This window comes from Cebus imitator, unplaced genomic scaffold, assembly GCF_001604975.1.
Source record: "Cebus imitator isolate Cc_AM_T3 unplaced genomic scaffold, Cebus_imitator-1.0 Scaffold214, whole genome shotgun sequence".
NCBI classification, from domain to species: domain Eukaryota; kingdom Metazoa; phylum Chordata; class Mammalia; order Primates; family Cebidae; genus Cebus; species Cebus imitator.
In genome coordinates this window covers 3,362,229-3,370,644 of record NW_016107529.1, presented here as the reverse complement: position 1 = coordinate 3,370,644, position 8,416 = coordinate 3,362,229, and the positions used below count along the sequence as shown (strand labels likewise).

The 8,416-nt window shown below is 42.8% G+C and overlaps 1 pseudogene; it reads right to left on the bottom strand.

Moving 5' to 3' along the window:
- Positions 1-239: 239 nt before the first annotated feature.
- Positions 240-8,416, bottom strand: part of LOC108318074 — a 9,207-nt pseudogene continuing 1,030 nt past the window's right edge.

The window sequence follows — 8,416 nt, the reverse complement described above, 5'->3', positions numbered from 1 at the left end:
TGGCCTCAAAGTGCAAGGATTACAGGGGCAAGCCTCCGTGCCTGGGCTGGCCCAATATTTTTATTTTAAATTTTAATAACATTGGATGACAATCTTGTTAAGTAGGCACTTAGTATTTCTCAGTCTTCATAAATAGAAGAAACTGACCTTAAACTTTTTTTTTCAATATTCAGTTTCTTTTAATGATCCCCATCTCCTTAAAGAACAGGTGCAGGCAGCAAGGCAATGGCAAGAGCTGTTTACTTGAAGACCTTGCCCTGACTGAAGGCTTAGCCCACCTGCTAGAAGGCCCCTTTCCAGGAACAGTACTCACAAACCAGTGTCTGAGTCTCTTCGCTGCCAGGATCCAGTTTCTGCCACGTGTATGATTCGAAGTCCACCTGCCAATCTGGACTCAGTGTCAAGGCAAGCTTGGGGCCTGTGAAAACTCAGACTCCAGAAATGGCGCTGATATTGTTTCTTCCAAAGAGGATGACACTAACAAAGGAATTCTTCCTCAGTTTGTTCAATTGCTGGAACATTCCAGCGATGAGATTGCAACTCCAGAACGTCAGGGTGAGCTCCTCAGGAAAGCAATACTCAGACCAACCATCCTTATCAGAGTGCTCCTGAAAATACCGCAGCACAACATTATGTTCTCACCTGAGTACTTGGGTTTAAATTCATCCAACACAAAGGTACTCTTGGGCAAGTGAGTAAAGGGGTCTTGCCTTTGGGCTCAGCCGCCAGTGCCTGCTCACATTCATCCATATCCTCCTTAGGAGCAGGGGCAGCCACCTTTTTCTCCTTTCTGTTCAGCCTAGGGCTTCTGCTTCTCTTCCTGTGAACTTTTCTCCTTCTGTGGGGTGTCCTTTTTAGGCCTGCTCTCTGCACACATTTTAGTATCAAACAGGGCCATTTTCTCATATCGTTTTACTTCCCCCAAGACAGCCTGGAACTAGGGCTGGTTAATGCAGGTGAGGAGGTTATCATCATGACTACTATTTATTATTCTGTAATGTTCTGTGTTAATATCCTGAAGGCTTGTTGGAGAGTTTCCCTTTTATACCTGTGGTTCCCAAACTGTCCTAGTAGCACTGGGGTGCCCTAGCTAATTCACAGGGCCTAGAGGATATTCTGACATTTTAAGAGAAATGCAGGCTGGGTGCAGTGGTTCATGCCTGTAATCCCACGACTTTGGGAGACTGAGGCTAGGAGTTCCAGACCAGTCTGAACAACATGGTAAAATCCCGTCTCTACAAAAACTTCAAAAATCTGCCAGGAGCGGAGGCTCACACCTACAATCTCAGCACTTTGGGAGGCCAAGGTGGGCGGATCACAAGGTCAAGAGATCCAGACCATCCTGGTCAACATGGTGAAACCCCGTTTCTACTAAAAATAGAAAAATTAGCCAGGCATGGTGGCGGGAGCCTGTAGTCTCAGCTACTTGGGAGGCTGAGGCAGGAAAATCACTTGAACCCGGGAGGCGGAGGTTGCAGTGAGCCTAGATCGTGCCACTGCACTCCAGTCTGGTGACAAAGTTAGACTCCGTCTCAAAAACAAACAAACAAACAAACAAAACCTACAAAAATCAGCTGGGTGTGGTGGCGCTCGCCTGTAATTCCAGATACTTGGGAGACTAAGGCATGAGAATCACGTGAACCCAGAAGACGGAGGTTGCAGTGAGCTGTGATTGCGCCACTGCACTCCAGCCAGGGTGAGACAGCGAGACTCCATCTTAAAAAAAAAAAAAAGAGAGAGAGAGAGAAATACAGCGTTATTCAATATATGTATGCTACCACACAATCTTGTGTTCAAGTTTTCAACATGCCCTTGGATAATGTTGTGTCTTTTTGAAGCTGAGTTTTCAGAGGTTGCTGTAATAAAAAGCAAGTACCAAGTGAAAATCACTGTGGAACAAGAAATGACTGTACGAGTATACAATGTGATCCCAAAGTTTGAGAAAGGAATTGCTCAACAGACACATATATCCCTTACCATATAATTATGAATATTTAAGAATAAAAACTTGCTGGGCACAGTGGCTTATGCCTGTAATCCCAGCACTTTTGTTACCAGTGGAGGATGCCAAGGTTCTTGGCTTCCTGAACAAAGAACGGGACAAAACGCACAAACAAGGCAAGGAAAGAATGAAACAACAAAAGCAGAGATTTACTGAAAATGAAAGTACACTCCACAGAGTGGGAGCAAGCCAAGCATAGGGGTTCAAAAGCCTGGTTACAGAATTTTCTGAAATTTAGACCCTTCAGAGGCTTCCCATTGGTTACTAGAGGTACAACCTATGTAAAGGAAGTAGTGGCCTGTGATTAATCTGATTGGTTGCCATGTTGACCTGGCTTGCAGAAAGCAACCAATCAGAGGCTGAAGTGAAGTTACAAAGTTACACCCATGAAAACATCTGATTGGCTGCAGAAAGTGACCAATCAGAGGCTGAAGTGAAGCTACAAACTTATTCTCCTATGCAAATGAAGACTTGGCCCAAGACCAGCCTGACTGGTTGTGGGAGGGGACCAATCAGAGGTACTTTCAGTTTTTCATCTGCCACACAGAAAAGTGGGGGATGCAAAGGGAGTAGCCTCTGATCCTTTTGTTACATGGGTATGGAAAGTTGGAGTTTTCCTTTGACTTTGTTCTAGGAAATCAGCATGAATTGGCCTCATGTTCCCTGCCTCCAGACCCTGTAGTGTGTAGTGCCTCACTTTGGGAGGCCAAGGCCAGTGGATCACTTCAGGTCAGGAGTTAAGAGACCAGCCAGGCCAACATAGCAAAACCCCATCTCTAAAAAAAGTCAGAGGTTGCCATGAGCAGAGACTGTGCCACTGCGTTCCAGCCTGAGTGTCAGAGCAAGACTCCATAAAAAAGAAAAAACAAAAAATTGAGCGCGGTGACTTATGCACTCTGGGAGGCCAGAGCAGGTGGATCATGAGGTCAGGAGATAGAAACCATCCTGGCTAACACAGTGAAATCCCATCTCTACTAAAAATACAAAAATTAGCTGGGTGTGGCAGCACGCACCTGCAGTCCCAGCTACTCAGGAAGCTGAGGCAGGAGAATCACTTGAACCCGGGAGGTGGAGGTTGCAGTGAGCCGAGATCATGCAACTGCATTCCAGTGTGGGTGACAGAGTGAGACTTCATCTCAAAAAAAAAAAAAAAAAAGACTGGGCATGGTGACTGTAATCCCAGCACTTTGGGAGGCCAAGGTGGGCAGATCACCTGAGTTCAGGAGTTCGAGACCAGCCTGGCCAACATGGCAAAACCCCATCTCTACTAAAAATACAAAAATTAGCTGGGTGTGGTGGTGCCTGTAATCCCAGCTACTCAGGAGGCTGAGGCAGGAGAATCACTTGAACCCGGGAGGCGGAGGTTGCAGTAAGCAGAGATCGTGCCACTGTACTCCAGTCTAGATGACAGGGCAAAACGCCATCTCAAAAAAAAAGGAGAAAAAAAAGAATAAAAACTTGTATCCATTATTATATCAAATGATTAGTAAATTATTAGGATATAAATACTGATTAAGTTGTTTGGACTTTACTTAATAAACAGAATTATTAGTTTGGTTTTTCTGTGGTGGGCATGGAAGAGGCACGATGAAAAAAATTACTGCGACACTAAAGGTGCCTTTGAGCTGAGAAAGCTTGGGAGACTCTGCCTTACACAGTTGGATCCTAGATTGCTCTGTTTTCACTGCTTTTTTGTGGTTTGTTTGCTTCTTTCCTGCATCTCATCACTACTGTTCCCAATGTGCCCTCTTTATACTCATAGTGCTTACAATTGCAAGCACTTCATATATATTAATTTATTTAATATTTATGACAACTGTGCAAAATAGCTATTATTATTCCCATTTTATGGATGAGGAAATTGAAGCAAAAGGTTAAATACTTCATTCAAAGTCATACAGTTAAAAGGCAGAAGCACAGGATTCAAACACTCAGTTTGACTCCAGAATCTGTGCTTTTAACTATCTTATTCTGTCCTCCCAACCCAGATCCACTAGTTGTTAATTTTGATCTGCTGTAGACATGGAAACTAAATATCCAAGCTTGTTGCAACTATAGGTAATGCAAGAGCTGAAAGTCACTACTGGGAGAAAAGTGCATGAACACTACAGTATGTGCAGTCTTCACAAGACTGAGTAGCACAAAATACTTAAAAACAACGGGAGGTTGAGGCAGGAGAATTGCTTGAACCTGGGAGGCAGAGGTTGCAGTGAGCTGAGATTGAGCCATTGCACTCCAGCTTGGGCAACAAGAGCAAAACTCTGTCTCAAAACAAAAAACGAAAACAAAAAAAACTCTTTCCCTCTGACTTCCTCAGCTGCTGTAGCCAGCAAAGGTGGGGGTGGGAGTGGGTGGATATTTATTGGATTACACAGGATGTCTCAGGCTTTCCGTGATTTGCTGGGGGTCCATGTTAAACCCAGATCTTCCAACCAGCAAGTTACTCTTCTATGGAAACAAAAAAGCTTAAAATGCTCCCTTCACTGTAGGAGAGGACAAAAGTGGGCAGAAAATGCAATACAGATACATGACAAAAGCAGGATTACTTAGAAGTAGGCAGGGCCATATTAATTCACAAGGAGAAAGATCACTTCAGAGGCAACAGGAAATAAGAAGGGGGAGTTTTGCAGACCTACTAGAGAAAGCAAACTTCCTCAGAAATAAGATTAAGACTGTACTTAAAGTGAATCTTGAGCATATACAACCATGATGACTTAGGTGAATATCGCAGACATAAAAGAATCAGCAGAATTTGGATAGTGGAAGAAGGAAAGTCCAGCTCAGATCAGAGGAACTCATATCGGTTAAGAGGTTTCCTTAACGTTCTAATGAAGAGGAACTGAAAGTTTAAAACAGAACCTACTAAGCCATCTTTGGAGATCTTTATACAGATTTCTGCATAAATCAATCAATGGGGAGTAAACCTTCAGACTTGGGTTTAACCTTTCTCAGTGAAAGGGTTTATTTTTTTGAGATATAGTCTCACTCTGTCACCCAGGCTTGAATGCAGTGGTGCGATCTTGACTCACTGCAACCTCTGCTTCCTGGGTTCAAGCAATTCTCCTGCCTCAGCCTCCCAAGTAGCTGAGTTACAGGTGTCTGCCACGGCACCTGGCTAATTTTTGTATTTTTAGTAGAGATGGGTTTTCATCGTGTTGTCCAGGCTGGTCTTGAACTCCTGACCTCAGATAATCCATCCGCCTTGGCCTCCCAAAGTGCTGTGAGCCACCTCGCCTGACCTCAGTGAAAGATTTTTGTGAGCTTCATAAAAACTCACAGAAGCTTTTTGTGAAAAATCCCCCTATGTGTTGATTTCTAGATAGCAACCTGGATGGCTAGACCCTACCTCATGTGCAGTTAAAATTCTGATTCCCAGAATGGACAAAATGAGAGGAATACCTTTTTTAGTCTGAGTGTAATATACAGAACACAAACTTCCTGACAATGCTGAGGATGTTCAGAGTTTTTGCTTATGAAACTGCTTGAGAGCTGGATTCTGGATAGGTGGCATTTATAGCAACATTGTGTCCTAGATTTCCGAGGACAGCCCAGATTTCAAATATCCTATCTTATTGTAATTATAAGTAGACTTAGACTTGTGCTCTCATGTATCCTGATTTGGATAGAGAGGAAAATATGGTCATAATATAAGTGATCCTTTCTTCCAGTGTATGATAAGGATAAATACCAGAAGGAAGTCATGGTGAGGTCTAGAGGGATTAACAGTGGTCTACTAAGATTAGCCCTTGGTAACATGCTGTTAAAAAAAAAAAAAAAAAAGCAGCTATCTTTGGTGTGGAAAAAGCAGAAAGAAACTCCTGCAAATTCAGGGATGGTATGTGTGCTATTTGAAGAGAATAGAAGAGCCCAGGGGAGAGAAGTTTGGGGACAAAAAAGAGATAGGCTACTCCTAGGAAAGGTCAGCTGTGTCCTCTTTGGAGAGGCGGAAAGGACTAAAAGTCTGAGACAATTAGAAGGACTGGGGTGGGGGTAGGAAAAAGTTACACAAAGACTCAGAGAAGAGAGAAAGGGAAAATATTAAAAGTAAAGCTTAGAGCCGGGCGCGGTGGCTCAAGCCTGTAATCCCAGCACTTTGGGAGGCCGAGGCGGGTGGATCACGAGGTCAAGAGATCGAGACCATCCTGGTCAACATGGTGAAACCCCGTCTCTACTAAAAATACAAAAATTAGAACTCAGCGGGGCATGGTGGTACGTGCCTGTAATCCCAGCTACTCAGGAGGCTGAGGCAGGAGAATTGCCTGAACCCAGGAGGCGGAGGCTGCGGTGAGCCAAGATCGTGCCATTGCACTCCAGCCTGGGTAACGAGAACGAAACTCCGTCTCAAAAAAAAAAAAAAAAAAGTAAAGCTTAGAAAGAAATTTACAAGATAGACTCAGGAGGGCACACTTAGCAAGAGAAGAGAGATAGTTGGGGGAGAAGAAGAAAAGAGAAGCTAGGGAGAACAAGAACAGGAGAGAGAGAATGAAGTGGTGGGAGCTGGAGCATGTATGGATGAAAGAGAAGGTGAGAAGCTTACAATTTCTCTTGTGATTGGATGCTGGAGGGCCCCAGAGGAATGTTGGGAGCGATCTAAGGCTGGGATCTCTGGAACTAGACCAAAGACTGTCCAAAAAAGAAAAATTTAGAGCTGCATACACCATCTGCTAGAACTGGCGATCCCTTCAGGGATCCCTTAGAAGTCCTCCCTCCAAAGCTGTGAGTGATCTTATTCTCTGGCGAACTTTAGAGAGACCCAGCAAGACAGTTTGTTGATGTTGTATAACCTTAAAATACTGTTAGCAGGCCGTGTGTGGTGGCTCACGCCTGTAATCCAAGCATTTTGGAGGCCAAGGCGGGCGGATCACCTGAGGTCAGGAGTTCGAGACCACCCTGACCAACATGGTGAAATCCCGTCTTTAAAAATAATAAAACATATTTAAAATAAAATAAAATACTGTTAGCTTGCAAGGTGGGGGGTATTTAGCTGATTAAAAGGTATGTTTCTCAGGTTCTTGGGGACATCAAGAGAAGTAAAGTGTGTGAACCCCTTCCACCAAAATCTGAGACTTTATGCTACCAGGCAATATTTATTTTTCAAAGGAAAATACATGTGTAGATGCTACAGCCCTTGCCCAGAGATTCAGAGAAGCTTATCATTTTTAAAGCTTAAAAATGTTTAGTTGGTTTTCTCTCCCACATAATAGTGTAAGTGGAATTTAGTACAAACCTCTTAAAAAGCAATTTGGCAGTACATATCAGGAACCTTTTAAATTTTCACACTACTTGATATAGAAATCCCACATCTGAGAATTTTCTCTGAGGAAATAACCTTATAGTGCTTTATGCATTTATGCAAAAGCATTATTTATAATAGCAGAAAATTAGAAGTAACTTAAATGCCCAACAATAAGGACGGGTTAAGCAAACTCTGGCACCTTCTCTTAATGTAATATTTTGCAGATGCTAAAACTGTCTTTATAAAGCATTTTTAAGGATATGGAAAAATACAGCAAAACATTAAGTAAAAAATTACAGACAAAATATAATCTCAACCATGTTAAAAGGCATTTAAAAAAAGACTGGAAGGAAATATGGCAGAAAGTTATTTAAATTGGTGATCTTAAAATAATGGAGTTATGGATTATTGTTATCATTATGTTTTTCTTTATGTTTTCCAGATTTTCTGTAAAAGACCTTTAATACTTTTATAATCAGAAAAAAAGTTTAATTTTAAAAGTTTAAAAACATCAGGGAACTAAACATTTATAAACATAAAAGTTATTTTGCTAAAAATAATTTTTTTAGGCCAGGTATGGTGGCTCATGCCTATAATCCCAGCACTTTGGGAGCCTGAGATAGGCGGATCGCTTGAAGCTAGGAGTTTGAGACTAGTCTGGCCAACATGGTGAAACCTGTCTCTATTAAAAAACACAACAATTAGGCCGGGCACAGTGGCTCACACCTGTAATCCCAGTACTTTGGGAGGCCGAGGCAGGCCAATCACCTGAGGTGAGGAGTTCAAGACCAGCCTGACCAACATGGAGAAACCCTGTCTTTACTAAAAATGCAAACTTAGCTGGGCATGATGGCACATGCCTATAATCTGTGCTACTCGGGAGGCTAAGGCAGGAGAATTACTTGAACGCAGTAGGCAGAGGTTGTAGTGAACTGAGATCATGCCATTGCACTCCAGCCTGGGCAACAGAGTGAAACTCTGTCTTAAAAAGAAAAAAGGAAAGAAAAAGAAAAGAAAAAGAAAAATTAACCAGGCATGGTGGTGCATATCTGTAATCCCAGCTACTTGGGAGGCTGAGGCATGGGAAACACTTGAATCTGGGAGATGGAGTTTGCAGTGAGCCAGGATTGTGCCACTGCACTACAGCCTTGGTGACAGAGGGAGACTCTGTCTAAAAA